Source organism: Protopterus annectens, chromosome 5.part1, assembly GCF_019279795.1.
Source record: "Protopterus annectens isolate FY-2018-M chromosome 5.part1, PAN1.0, whole genome shotgun sequence".
NCBI lineage: Eukaryota > Metazoa > Chordata > Ceratodontiformes > Protopteridae > Protopterus > Protopterus annectens.
In genome coordinates, this window is record NC_056736.1 from 747141298 (window position 1) to 747157076 (window position 15779).

The 15779-nt window shown below is 44.7% G+C and overlaps 1 protein-coding gene across 1 annotated transcript in view; it reads right to left on the bottom strand.

Moving 5' to 3' along the window:
• The window catches only part of C2CD3 (C2 domain containing 3 centriole elongation regulator), a 2415762-nt gene that overhangs the window by 1147510 nt on the left and 1252473 nt on the right, over positions 1-15779 (bottom strand). The window lies entirely within an intron of this gene.

Below are 15779 nucleotides of genomic sequence, written 5' to 3' on the forward strand. Positions count from 1 at the left end.
CAATAAGCAGTAATGTTCTGCTGCAGGACAATAAGCAGTAATGTTCTGCTGCAGGACAACAAGCAGTAATGTTCTGTACCCGGAGCTGCAGGACAATAAGCAGTAATGTTCTGCTGCAGGACAATAAGCAGTAATGCTGTGCTGCAGGACAACAAACAGTAATGTTTTGCTGTAGGACAATAAGCAGTAATGATCTGCTGCAGGACAATAAGCAGTAATGCTCTGCTGCAGGACAAGCAGTAACATTCTGCTGCAGGACAAGCAGTAACTCTCTGTTGCAGGACAACAAGCAGTAACGTTCTGCTGCAGGACACAAGCAGTAATGCTCTGCTGCAGGACAACAAGCAGTAACGCTCTGCTGCAGGGCAACTAGCAGTAATGTTCTGCTGCAGGACAACAAGCAGTAATGTTCTGTACCCGGAGCTGCAGGACAATAAGCAGTAATGTTCTGCATGTTGCACCCAGAGTTGCAGGAAAATAAGCAGTAATGTTCTGCTGCAGGACAATAAGCAGTAATGTTCTACTGCAGGACAATAAGCAGTAATGTTCTGCTGCAGGACAATAAGCAGTAATGTTCTATACCCAGAGCTGCAGGACAATAAGCAGTAATGTTTTGCTGCAGGACAATAAGCAGTAATGTTATGCTGCAGGGCAATAAGCAGTAATGTTCTGCTGCAGGGCAATACGCAGTAATGTTCTGCTGCAGGACAATAAGCAGTAATGTTCTGTACCCGGAGCTGCAGTACAATAAGCAGTAATGTTCTGTTTCAGGACAATAAGCAGTAATGCTCTGCTGCAGGACAATAAGCAGTAATGTTCTGCTGCAGAACAATAAACAGTAATGTTCTGCTGCAGGACAATAAGAGTAATGTTCTGTACCCGGAGCTGCAGTACAAAAAGCAGTAATGTTCTGCTGCAGGACAATAAGCAGTAATGTTAACGTTCTGCTGCAGGGCAATAAGCAGTAACGCACTGCTGCAGTACAACAAGCAGTAACGTTCTGCTGCAGGACAACAAGCAGTAACGTTCTGCTGCAGGACAACAAGCAGTAATGCTCTGCTGCAGGACAACAAGCAGTAATGTTCTGCTGCAGGACAACAAGCAGTAATGTTCTTCTGCAGGACAACAAGCAGTAATGTTCTGTACCCGGAGGTGCAGGACAATAAGCAGTAATGTTCTGCTGCAGGACAATAAGCAGTAATGTTCTGCTGCAGGACAACAAGCAGTAATGTTCTGTACCCGGAGCTGCAGGACAATAAGCAGTAATGTTCTGCTGCAGGACAATAAGCAGTAATGTTCTGCTGCAGGACAATAAGCAGTAATGTTCTGCTGCAGGACAATAAGCAGTAATGTTCTGCTGCAGGACAATCAGCAGTAATGTTCTGTACCCAGAGCTGCAGGACAATAAGCAGTAATGTTCTGCTGCAGGACAATAAGCAGTAATGCTCTGCTGCAGGACAATAAGCAGTAATGCTCTGCTGCAGGACAATAAGCAGTAATGTTCTGCTGCAGAATAATAAGCAGTAATGTTCTGCTGCAGGACAATAAGCAGTAATGTTCTGTACCCGGAGCTGCAGTACAATAAGCAGTAATGTTCTGTTTCAGGACAATAAGCAGTAATGCTCTGCTGCAGGACAATAAGCAGTAATGTTCTGCTGCAGGACAATAAGCAGTAATGTTCTGTACCCGGAGCTGCAGTACAAAAAGCAGTAATGTTCTGCTGCAGGACAATAAGCAGTAATGTTCTGCTGCAGGGCAATAAGCAGTAATGTTCTGCTGTAGGGCAATAAGCAGTAACATTCTGCTGCAGGGCAATAAGCAGTAACGCACTGCTGCAGTACAACAAGCAGTAACGTTCTGCTGCAGGACAACAAGCAGTAACGTTCTGCTGCAGGACAACAAGCAGTAATGCTCTGCTGCAGGACAACAAGCAGTAATATTCTGCTGCAGGACAACAAGCAGTAATGTTCTTCTGCAGGACAACAAGCAGTAATGTTCTGTACCCGGAGCTGCAGGACAATAAGCAGTAATGTTCTGCATGTTGCACCCAGAGCTGCAGGACAATAAGCAGTAATGTTCTGCTGCAGGACAACAAGCAGTAATGTTCTGTACCCGGAGCTGCAGGACAATAAGCAGTAATGTTCTGCTGCAGGACAATAAGCAGTAATGTTCTGCTGCAGGACAATAAGCAGTAATGTTCTGCTGCAGGACAATAAGCAGTAATGTTTTGCTGCAGGACAATCAGTAGTAATGTTCTGTACCCGGAGCTGCAGGACAATAAGCAGTAATGTTCTGCTGCAGGACAATAATCAGGAATGCTCTGCTGCAGGACAATAAGCAGTAATGCTCTGCTGCAGGACAATAAGCAGTAATGCTCTGCTGCAGGACAACAAGCAGTAATGTTCTGCTGCAGGACAACAAGCAGTAATTTTCTGCTGCAGGACAACAAGCAGTAATGTTCTGCTGCAGGACAACAAGCAGTAATGTTCTGCTGCAGGACAACAAGCAGTAATGTTCTGCTGCAGGACAAAAAGCAGTAATGTTCTGTACCCGGAGCTGCAGGACAATAAGCAGTAATGTTCTGCATGTTGCACCCAGAGCTGCAGGACAATAAGCAGTAATGTTCTGCTGCAGGACAATAAGCAATAATGTTCTGCTGGAGGACAATAAGCAGTAATGTTCTGTATCCGGAGCTGCAGGACAAGCAGTAATGTTCTGCTGCAGGACAACAATCAGTAATGTTCTGCATGTTGCACCCGGAGCTGCAGGACAATAAGCAGTAATGTTCTGCATGTTGCACCCAGAGCTGCAGGACAATAAGCAGTAATATTCTGCATGTTGCACCCAGAGCTGCAGGACAATAAGCAGTAATGTTCTGCTGCAGGACGCTAAGCAGTAATGTTCTGCTGCAGGACAATAAGCAGTAATGTTCTGCTGCAGGACAATAAGCAGTAATGTTCTGCTGCAGGACAATAAGCAGTAATGTTCTGCTGCAGGACAACAAGCAGTAATGTTCTGTACCCGGAGCAGCAGGACAATAAGCAGTAATGTTCTGTTGCAGGACAATAAGCAGTAATGCTGTGCTGCAGGACAATGAGCAGTAATGTTTTGCTGTAGGACAATAAGCAGTAATGATCTGCTGCAGGACAATAAGCAGTAATGTTCTGCTGCAGGACAACAAGCAGTAAAGTACTGCTGCAGGACAATATGCAAGAAAATAAGCAGTAATGTTCTGCTGCAGGACAATAAGCAGTAATGTTCTGCTGCAGGACAACAATCAGTAATGTTCTGTACCCGGAGCTGCAGGACAATAAGCAGTAATGTTCTGAGCAATAAGCAGTAATGTTCTGCTGCAGGACAATAAGCAGTAATGTTCTGCTGCAGGACAATCAGCACTAATGTTCTGTACCCGGAGCTGCAGGACAATAAGCAGTAATGTTCTGCTGCAGGACAATAAGCGCAGTAATGTTCTGCTGCAGGACAATAAGCAGTAATGTTCTGCTGCAGGACAATAAGCAGTAATGCTCTGCTGCAGGACAATAAGCAGTAATGCTCTGCTGCAGGACAATAAGCAGTAATGCTCTGCTGCAGGACAATAAGCAGTAATGTTCTGCTGCAGGGCAATAAGCAGTAATGTTCTGCTGCAGGGCAATAAGCAGTAATGTTCTGCTGCAGGACAACAAGCAGTAATGTTCTGCTGCAGGACAATAAGCAGTAATGTTCTGCTGCAGGACAACAAGCAGTAATGTTCTGCTGCAGGACAACAAGCAGTAATGTTCTGCTGCAGGACAACAAGCAGTAATGTTCTGCTGCAGGACAACAAGCAGTAATGTTCTGCTGCAGGACAACAAGCAGTAATGTTCTGCTGCAGGACAACAAGCAGTAATGTTCTGCTGCAGGACAACAAGCAGTAATGTTCTGCTGCAGGACAACAAGCAGTAATGTTCTGTACCCGGAGCTGCAGGACAATAAGCAGTAATGTTCTGCATGTTGCACCCAGAGCTGCAGGACAATAAGCAGTAATGTTCTGCTGCAGGACAATAAGTAATAATGTTCTGCTGCAGGACAATAAGCAGTAATGTTCTGCTGCAGGACAATAAGCAGATGTTCTGCTGCAGGACAATAAGCAGTAATGTTCTGTACCGGGCTGCAGGACAACAAGCAGTAATGTTCTGCTGCAGGACAACAAGCAGTAATGTTCTGCATGTTGCCCAGAGCTGCAGGACAATAAGCAGTAATGTTCTGCTGCATGAAGCAGAGCTGCAGGACAATAAGCAGTAATGTTCTGCTGCAGGACAATAAGCAGTAATGCTGCAGGACCCAGAGCTGCAGGACAATAAGCAGTAATGTTCTGCTGCAAGACGCTAAGCAGTAATGTTCTGCTGCAGGACAATAAGCAGTAATGTTCTGCTGCAGGACAATAAGCAGTAATGTTCTGCTGCAGGACAATAAGCAGTAATGTTCTGCTGCAGGACAACAAGCAGTAATGTTCTGTACCCGGAGCTGCAGGACAATAAGCAGTAATGTTCTGCTGCAGGACAATAAGCAGTAATGTTCTGCTGCAGGACAATAAGCAGTAATGCTGTGCTGCAGGACAACGAGCAGTAATGTTTTGCTGTAGGACAATAAGCAGTAATGATCTGCTGCAGGACAATAAGCAGTAACGCTCTGCTGCAGGACAACAAGCAGTAACGTTCTGCTGCAGGACAACAAGCAGTAACGTTCTGCTGCAGGACACAAGCAGTAATGCTCTGCTGCAGGACAACAAGCAGTAATGCTCTGCTGCAGGGCAACTAGCAGTAATGCTCTGCTGCAGGGCAACTAGCAGTAATGTTCAGCTGCAGGACAATAAGCAGTAATGTTCTGCATGTTGCACCCAGAGCTGCAGGAAAATAAGCAGTAATGTTCTGCTGCAGGACAATAAGCAGTAATGTTCTACTGCAGGACAATAAGCAGTAATGTTCTGCTGCAGGACAATAAGCAGTAATGTTCTATACCCAGAGCTGCAGGACAATAAGCAGTAATGTTTTGCTGCAGGACAATAAGCAGTAATGTTCTGCTGCAGGGCAATAAGCAGTAATGTTCTGCTGCAGGGCAATAAGCAGTAATGTTCTGCTGCAGGGCAATAAGCAGTAATGTTCTGTACCGGGCTGCAGGACAATAAGCAGTAATGCTCTGCTGCAGGACAATAAGCAGTAATGCTCTGCTGCAGGACAATAAGCAGTAATGTTCTGCTGCAGAACAATAAACAGTAATGTTCTGCTGCAGGACAACAAGAGTAATGTTCTGTACCGGGCTGCAGGACAACAAGCAGTAATGTTCTGCTGCAGGACGACAAGCAGTAATGTTCTGCTGCAGGACAACAAGCAGTAATGTTCTGCTGCAGGACAACAAGCAGTAATGTTCTGCTGCAGGACAAAAAGCAGTAATGTTCTGTACCCGGAGCTGCAGGACAATAAGCAGTAATGTTCTGCATGTTGCACCCAGAGCTGCAGGACAATAAGCAGTAATGTTCTGCTGCAGGCAGTAATGTTCTGCTGCAGGACAATAAGCAGTAATGTTCTGTACCGGAGGTGCAGGACAATAAGCAGTAATGTTCTGCATGTTGCACGGAGCTGCAGGACAATAAGCAGTAATGTTCTGCTGCAGGACAATAAGCAGTAATGTTCTGCTGCAGGACAACAAGCAATAATGTTCTGTACCGAGCTGCAGGACAATAAGCAGTAATGTTCTGCTGCAGGACAATAAGCAGTAATGTTCTGCTGCAGGACAATAAGCAGTAATGTTCTGCTGCAGGACAATAAGCAGTAATGTTCTGCTGCAGGACAATAAGCAGTAATGCTCTGCTGCAGGACAATAAGCAGTAATGCTCTGCTGCAGGACAATAAGCAGTAATGTTCTGCTGCAGGACAATAAGCAGTAATGTTCTGCTGCAGGACAATAAGCAGTAATGTTCTGCTGCAGGACAATAAGCAGTAATGTTCTGTACCGGGCTGCAGGACAATAAGCAGTAATGTTCTGCTGCAGGACAATAAGCAGTAATGTTCTGCTGCAGGACAATAAGCAGTAATGTTCTGTACCGGAGCTGCAGTACAAAAAGCAGTAATGTTCTGCTGCAGGACAATAAGCAGTAATGTTCTGCTGCAGGGCAATAAGCAGTAATGTTCTGCTGCAGGGCAATAAGCAGTAACGTTCTGCTGCAGGGCAATAAGCAGTGATGTTCTGCTGCAGGACAACAAGCAGTAACGTTCTGCTGCAGGACAACAAGCAGTAATGCTCTGCTGCAGGACAACAAGCAGTAATATTCTGCTGCAGGACAACAAGCAGTAATGTTCTTCTGCAGGACAACAAGCAGTAATGTTCTGTACCGGGCTGCAGGACAATAAGCAGTAATGTTCTGCATGTTGCACCCAGAGCTGCAGGACAATAAGCAGTAATGTTCTGCTGCAGGACAACAAGCAGTAATGTTCTGTACCCGGAGCTGCAGGACAATAAGCAGTAATGGTCTGCTGCAGGACAATAAGCAGTAATGTTCTGCTGCAGGACAATAAGCAGTAATGTTCTGCTGCAGGACAATAAGCAGTAATGTTTTGCTGCAGGACAATCAGTAGTAATGTTCTGTACCCGGAGCTGCAGGACAATAAGCAGTAATGTTCTGCTGCAGGACAATAATCAGTAATGCTCTGCTGCAGGACAATAAGCAGTAATGCTCTGCTGCAGGACAATAAGCAGTAATGCTCTGCTGCAGGACAACAAGCAGTAATGTTCTGCTGCAGGACAACAAGAAGTAATGTTCTGCTGCAGGACAACAAGCAATAATGTTCTGCTGCAGGACAACAAGCAATAATGTTCTGCTGCAGGACAACAAGCAGTAATATTCTGCTGCAGGACAATAAGCAGTAATGTTCTGCTGCAGGACAACAAGCAGTAATGTTCTGCTGCAGGACAAAAAGCAGTAATGTTCTGTACCCTGAGCTGCAGGACAATAAGCAGTAATGTTCTGCATGTTGCACCCAGAGCTGCAGGACAATAAGCAGTAATGTTCTGCTGCAGGACAATAAGCAATAATGTTCTGCTGCAGGACAATAAGCAGTAATGTTCTGCATGTTGCACCTAGAGCTGCAGGACAATAAGCAGTAATGTTCTGTATCCGGAGCTGCAGGACAAGCAGTAATGTTCTGCTGCAGGACAACAATCAGTAATGTTCTGCATGTTGCACCCGGAGCTGCAGGACAATAAGCAGTAATGTTCTGCATGTTGCACCCAGAGCTGCAGGACAATAAGCAGTAATATTCTGCATGTTGCACCCAGAGCTGCAGGACAATAAGCAGTAATGTTCTGCTGCAGGACGCTAACCAGTAATGTTCTGCTGCAGGACAATAAGCAGTAATGTTCTGCTGCAGGACAATAAGCAGTAATGTTCTGCTGCAGGACAACAAGCAGTAATGTTCTGCTGCAGGACAACAAGCAGTAATGTTCTGTACCCGGAGCAGCAGGACAATAAGCAGTAATGTTCTGTTGCAGGACAATAAGCAGTAATGCTGTGCTGCAGGACAATGAGCAGTAATGTTTTGCTGTAGGACAATAAGCAGTAATGATCTGCTGCAGGACAACAAGCAGTAACGTTCTGCTGCAGGACACAAGCAGTAATGCTCTGCTGCAGGACAACAAGCAGTAATGCTCTGCTGCAGGGCAACTAGCAGTAATGTTCTGCTGCAGGACAACAAGCAGTAATGTTCTGTACCTGGAGCTGCAGGACAATAAGCAGTAATGTTCTGCATGTTGCACCCAGAGCTGCAGGAAAATAAGCAGTAATGTTCTGCTGCAGGACAATAAGCAGTAATGTTCTGCTGCAGGACAATAAGCAGTAATGTTGTATACCCGGAGCTGCAGGACAATAAGCAGTAATGTTTTGCTGCAGGACAATAAGCAGTAATGTTCTGCTGCAGGGCAATAAGCAGTAATGTTCTGCTGCTGGGCAATACGCAGTAATGTTCTGTACCCGGAGCTGCAGCACAATAAGCAGTAATGTTCTGTTTCAGGACAATAAGCAGTAATGCTCTGCTGCAGGACAATAAGCAGTAATGTTCTGCTGCAGAACAATAAGCAGTAATGTTCTGCTGCAGGACAATAAGCAGTAATGTTCTGTACCCAGAGCTGCAGTACAAAAAGCAGTAATGTTCTGCTGCAGGACAATAAGCAGTAATGTTCTGCTGCAGGGCAATAAGCAGTAATGTTCTGCTGCAGGGCAATAAGCAGTAACGTTCTGCTGCAGGGCAATAAGCAGTAACGTTCTGCTGCAGGGCAATAAGCAGTAACGTTCTGCTGCAGGGCAATAAGCAGTAACGTTTTGCTGCAGGGCAATAAGCAGTAACGCACTGCTGCAGTACAACAACCAGTAACGTTCTGCTGCAGGACAACAAGCAGTAACATTCTGCTGCAGGACAACAAGCAGTAATGCTCTGCTGCAGGACAACAAGCAGTAATGTTCTGCTGCAGGACAACAAGCAGTAATGTTCTTTTGCAGGACAACAAGCAGTAATGTTCTGTACCCGGAGCTGCAGGACAATAAGCAGTAATGTTCTTTTGCAGGACAACAAGCAGTAATGTTCTGTACCCAGAGCTGCAGGACAATAAGCAGTAATGTTCTGCATGTTGCACCCAGAGCTGCAGGACAATAAGCAGTAATGTTCTGCTGCAGGACAACAAGCAGTAATGTTCTGTACCCGGAGCTGCAGGACAATAAGCAGTAATGTTCTGCTGCAGGACAATAAGCAGTAATGTTCTGCTGCAGGACAATAAGCAGTAACGTTCTGCTGCAGGACAATAAGCAGTAATGGTCTGCTGCAGGACAACAAGCAGTAATGTTCTGTACCCGGAGCTGCAGGACAATAAGCAGTAATGTTCTTTTGCAGGACAACAAGCAGTAATGTTCTGTACCCAGAGCTGCAGGACAATAAGCAGTAATGTTCTGCATGTTGCACCCAGAGCTGCAGGACAATAAGCAGTAATGTTATGCTGCAGGACAACAAGCAGTAATGTTCTGTACCCGGAGCTGCAGGACAATAAGCAGTAATGTTCTGCTGCAGGACAATAAGCAGTAATGTTCTGCTGCAGGACAATAAGCAGTAATGGTCTGCTGCAGGGCAATAAGCAGTAATGTTCTGCTGCAGGACAATAAGCAGTAATGTTCTGCTGCATGACAATAAGCAGTAATGCTCTGCTGCAGGACAATAAGCAGTAATGCTCTGCTGCAGGACAATAAGCAGTAATGCTCTGCTGCAGGACAATAAGCAGTAATGCTCTACTGCAGGACAATAAGCAGTAATGTTCTGCTGCAGAAAAATAAGCAGTAATGTTCTGCTGCAGGACAATAAGCAGTAATGTTCTGTACCCGGAGCTGCAGTACAATAAGCAGTAATGTTCTGTTTCAGGACAATAAGCAGTAATGCTCTGCTGCAGGACAATAAGCAGTAATGTTCTGCTGCAGAACAATAAGCAGTAATATTCTGCTGCAGGACAATAAGCAGTAATGTTCTGTACCCGGAGCTGCAGTACAAAAAGCAGTAATGTTCTGCTGCAGGACAATAAGCAGTAATGTTCTGCTGCAGGGCAATAAGCAGTAATGTTCTGCTGCAGGGCAATAAGCAGTAATGTTCTGCTGCAGGGCAATAAGCAGTAACGTTCTGCTGCAGGGCAATAAGCAGTAACGTTCTGCTGCAGGGCAATATGCAGTAACATTCTGCTGCAGGACAACAAGCAGTAATGCTCTGCTGCAGGACAACAAGCAGTAATGTTCTGCTGCAGGACAACAAGCAGTAATGTTCTGCTGCAGGACAACAAGCAGTAATGTTCTGCTGCAGGACAACAAGCAGTAATGTTCTTCTGCAGGACAACAAGCAGTAATGTTCTGTACCCGGAGCTGCAGGACAATAAGCAGTAATGTTCTGCATGTTGCACCCACAGCTGCAGGACAATAAGCAGTAATGTTCTGCTGCAGGACAACAAGCAGTAATGTTCTGTACCCGGAGCTGCAAAACAATAAGCAGTAATGTTCTGCTGCAGGACAATAAGCAGTAATGTTCTGCTGCAGGACAATAAGCAGTAATGTTCTGCTGCAGGACAATAAGCAGTAATGTTCTGCTGCAGGACAATCAGCAGTAATGTTCTGTACCCGGAGCTGCAGGACAATAAGCAGTAATGTTCTGCTGCAGGACAATAAGAAGTAATGCTCTGCTGCAGGACAATAAGCAGTAATGCTCTGCTGCAGGACAATAAGCAGTAATGTTCTGCTGCAGGACAACAAGCAGTAATGTCCTGCTGCAGGACAACAAGAAGTAATGTTCTGCTAAAGGACAACAAGCAATAATGTTCTGCTGCAGGACAACAAGCAGTAATGTTCTGCTGCAGGACAACAAGCAGTAATGTTCTGCTGCAGGACAACAAGCAGTAATGTTCTGCTGCAGGACAACAAGCAGTAATGTTCTGCTGCAGGACAAAAAGCAGTAATGTTCTGTACCCGGAGCTGCAGGACAATAAGCAGTAATGTTCTGCATGTTGCACCCAGAGCTGCAGGACAATAAGCAGTAATGTTCTGCTGCAGGACAATAAGCAATAATGTTCTGCTGCAGGACAATAAGCAGTAATGTTCTGCACGTTGCACCTAGAGCTGCAGGACAATAAGCAGTAATGTTCTGTACCCGGAGCTGCAGGACAAGCAGTAATGTTCTGCTGCAGGACAACAAGCAGTAATGTTCTGCATGTTGCACCCGGTGCTGCAGGACAATAAGCAGTAATGTTCTGCATGTTGCACCCAGAGCTGCAGGACAATAAGCAGTAATGTTCTGCTGCAGGACGCTAAGCAGTAATGTTCTGCTGCAGGACGCTAAGCAGTAATGTTCTGCTGCAGGACAATAAGCAGTAATGTTCTGCTGCAGGACAATAAGCAGTAATATTCTGCTGCAGGACAACAAGCAGTAATGTCCTGTACCCGGAGCTGCAGGACAATAAGCAGTAATGTTCTGCTGCAGGACAATAAGCAGTAATGCTGTGCTGCAGGACAACAAACAGTAATGTTTTGCTGTAGGACAATAAGCAGTAATGATCTGCTGCAGGACAATAAGCAGTAATGCTCTGCTGCAGGACAAGCAGTAACGCTCTGCTGCAGGACAACAAGCAGTAACGTTCTGCTGCAGGACAAGAAGCAGTAATGTTCTGCTGCAGGACACAAGCAGTAATGCTCTGCTGCAGGACAACAAGCAGTAACACTCTGCTGCAGGGCAACTAGCAGTAATGTTCTGCTGCAGGACAACAAGCAGTAATGTTCTGTACCCGGAGCTGCAGGACAATAAGCAGTAATGTTCTGCATGTTGCACCCAGAGCTGCAGGAAAATAAGCAGTAATGTTCTGCTGCAGGACAATAAGCAGTAATGTTCTGCTGCAGGACAATAAGCAGTAATGTTCTATACCCGGAGCTGCAGGACAATAAGCAGTAATGTTTTGCTGCAGGACAATAAGCAGTAATGTTCTGCTGCAGGGCAATAAGCAGTAATGTTCTGCTGCAGGGCAATACGCAGTAATGTTCTGCTGAAGGACAATAAGCAGTAATGTTCTGTACCCGGAGCTGCAGTACAATAAGCAGTAATGTTCTGTTTCAGGACAATAAGCAGCAATGCTCTGCTGCAGGACAATAAGCAGTAATGTTCTGCTGCAGAACAATAAGCAGTAATGTTCTGCTGCAGGACAATAAGCAGAAATGTTCTGTACCCGGAGCTGCAGTACAAAAAGCAGTAATGTTCTGCTGCAGGACATTAAGGAGTAATGTTCTGCTGCAGGGCAATAAGCAGTAATGTTCTGCTGCAGGGCAATAAGCAGTAACGCACTGCTGCAGTACAACAAGAAGTAACGTTCTGCTGCAGGACAACAAGCAGTAACTTTCTGCTGCAGGACAACAAGCAGTAATGTTCTGTACCTGGAGCTGCAGAACAATAAGCAGTAATGTTCTGCATGTTGCACCCAGAGCTGCAGGACAATAAGCAGTAATGTTCTGCTGCAGGACAATAAGCAGTAATGTTCTGCTGCAGGACAATAAGCAGTAATGTTCTGCTGCAGGACAATAAGCAGTAATGTTCTATACACGGAGCTGCAGGACAATAAGTAGTAATGTTCTGCTGCAGGACAATAAGCAGTAATGTTCTGCTGCAGGGCAATAAGCAGTAATGTTCTGTACCCGGAGCTTCAGTACAATAAGCAGTAATGTTCTGTTGCAGGACAATAAGCAGTAATGTTCTGCTGCAGGACAATAAGCAGTAATGTTCTGCTGCAGTACAATAAGCAGTAATGTTCTGTACCTGGAGCTGCAGTACAAAAAGCAGTAATGTTCTGCTGCAGGACAATAACCAGTAATGTTCTTCTGCAGGGCAATAAGCAGTAATGTTCTGCTGCAGGGCAATAAGCAATAATGTTCTGCTGCAGGGCAATAAGCAGTAATGTTCTGCTGCAGGACAACTAGCAGTAATGTTCTGATGCAGGACAACTAGCAGTAATGTTCTGCTGCAGGACAACAAGCAGTAATGTTCTGTACCCGGAGCTGCAGGACAATAAGCAGTAATGTTCTGCATGTTGCACCCAGAGCTGCAGGACAATAAGCAGTAATGTTCTGTACCTGGAGCTGCAGTACAATAAGCAGTAATGTTCAGTTGCAGGACAATAAGCAGTAATGTTCTGCTGCAGGACAATAAGCAGTAATGTTATGCTGCAGGACAATAAGCAGTAATGTTCTGCTGCAGGACAATAAGCAGTAATGTTCTTTACCCGGAGCTGCAGTACAAAAAGCAGTAACGTTCTGCTGCAGGGCAATAAGCAGTAACGTTCTGCTGCAAGACAACATGCAGTAATGCTCTGCTGCAGGACAACAAGCAGTAATGCTCTGCTGCAGGACAACAAGCAGTAATGTTCTGCTGCAGTGCAACAAGCAGTAATGTTCTGTACCCGGAGCTGCAGGACAATAAGCAGTAAAGTTCAGCAACAAACCAAACAGTCAAATTCCACCAACGTTCTTTATTAACGATCTGGTACCTCGGCCATTCGCCTTCAAAGGATCACATTACAGCTTTGAAAATAAGCTCCATTTATATCACTCACTAATTGTTAAATTAACAATTAGTTTAATTAAACATCAAAATTTAAAGTGATCTTTGCTTCAATATTAAATACAATGCAGACATTTACCTGTAATAATATCTTAACTATTGTCAACATAAACTTTATACATATAATCAGTGAAAAATAATTTTAAATAACTTTTATATCAAAAATAAAAAAGAAACAATTATATAGTTCATTCTCAGTAGATCAAAAGCACATATAAATTATTAAATATATACGTATATGTATAAAAATATACCCAATGTATACACACAAACAAGGTACATACAGAATGAATAAGCAGTAAAGTTCTGCATGTTGCACCCAGAGCTGCAGGACAATAAGCAGTAATGTTCTGCTGCAGGACAATAAGCAGTAATGTTCTGCTGCAGGACAATAAGCAGTAATGTTCTATACCCGGAGCTGCAGGGCAATAAGCAGTAATGTTCTGCTGCAGGGCAATAAGCAGTAATGTTCTGCTGCAGGGCAATAAGCAGTAATGTTCTGCTGCAGGACAATAAGCATTAATGTTCTGTACCCGGAGCTGCAGTACAATAAACAGTAATGTTCTGTTGCAGGACAATAAGCAGTAATGTTCTGCTGCAGGACAATAAGCAGTAATGTTCTGCTGCAGGACAATAAGCAGTAATGTTCTGCTGCAGGACAATAAGCAGTAATGTTCTGCTGCAGGACAATAAGCAGTAATGTTCTGCTGCAGGACAATAAGCAGTAATGTTCTGCTGCAGGACAATAAGCAGTAATGTTCTCCTGCAGGGCAATAAGCAATACTGTTCTGCTGCAGGGCAATAAGCAGTAATGTTCTGCTGCAGGGCAATAAGCAGTAATGTTCTGCTGCAGGGCAATAAGCAGTAATGTTCTGCTGCAGGACAATAAGCAGTAATGTTCTGCTGCAGGACAACAAGCAGTAATGTTCAGTACCGGGCTGCAGGCTGCAGTACAATAAACAGTAATGTTCTGTTGCAGGACAATAAGCAGTAATGTTCTGCTGCAGGACAATAAGCAGTAATGTTCTGCTGCAGGACAATAAGCAGTAATGTTCTGCTGCAGAACAATAAGCAGTAATGTTCTGTGCCAGAGCTGCAGGACAATAAGCAGTAATGTTCTGCTGCAGGACAATAAGCAGTAATGTTCTGCTGCAGGACAATAAGCAGTAATGTTCTGCTGCAGGACAATAAGCAGTAATGTTCTGTACCCCGAGCTGCAGTACAAAAAGCAGTAATGTCCTGCTGCAGGACAATAACCAGTAATGTTCTGCTGCAGGACAATAAGCAGTAATGTTCTGCTGCAGGACAATAAGCAGTAATGTTCTGTACCCAGAGCTGCAGTACAATAAGCAGTAATGTTCTGCTGCAGGACAATAACCAGTAATGTTCTGCTGCAGGACAATAACCAGTAATGTTCTGCTGCAGGACAATAAGCAGTAATGTTCTGCTGCAGGGCAATAAGCAGTAATGTTCTGCTGCAGGACAATAAGCAGTAATGTTCTGCTGCAGGACAACAAGCAGTAATGTTCTGTACCCGAGCTGCAGGACAATAAGCGGTAATGTTCTGCTGCAGGACAATAACCAGTAATGTTCTGCTGCAGGACAATAACCAGTAATGTTCTGCTGCAGGACAATAACCAGTAATGTTCTGCTGCAGGACAATAACCAGTAATGTTCTGCTGCAGGGCAATAAGCAGTAATGTTCTGCTGCGGGGCAATAAGCGGTAACGATTCTGCTGCAGGGCAATAAGCAGTAAAGTACAGTTTTGTACCTACCATAAATGAATGTTACGACGATCACATTGCTGCAGTCCTTACTTATGGGTATCGCTGTCTGGGAGTCGGCCCGAATACCAAAGTATTATGGGCTGGCGTCGGTCATAGGCGCACAGCCCTGACATCAGGCGTCAGGGTATAAAAGCGCATGACCGACGTCATATCCTCGATCTTTTTCTTGCCCCAGATGTCAGAAGGCCCTAAAAGAAGGCCACAGCCAAAACCAAGTACCTTCCCAAAAGATATGCCCAACACAGCCATCACCCAAACCATATAACTTAAAACAGCTACAGAGGGGAAGGAGGAAGAATTGGACTGCAGCAATGTGCAGATCCAGACATCACATTTATGGTAGGTACCAAAACTGTACTATGTTCTTCATCTCACATTGCTGCAGTCCTTACTTATGGGTAGAATCCCAAAACAACGGGAAAGGAGGTTGGCAAAATCATAAAGCATTGGGGCTGCTAAAATGCCCATATAGGTGCAGTGGCAAATCCCAGCCTAGACTTAGAATAAAGAGGAAGGTGGTGTGTTTAGAAAAGTATGTACTGAACTCCAAGTAGCTGCTTCCAAAATATCCTTTGTAATACCCCCCTTAAGAAGGCAGTGGAGTTGCAGTAGCTCTGAGTGGAATGAGTCCTGATTCCAGTCGGGTCTCACTTACCATGATGGGAATAACAAAAGAAATACAAAACCCAATCCATTTAGAAATAGTTTGTTTGAAACAGGTCTACCTGTGAACCTAAAGCAAAAAGAAACAAACAACTGCTATAGACTGTCTGAACTCATGGATTCATAAAATAATAGCATAACTGCTGCATGAATATCCAAAGTATACCAAGAAATCTT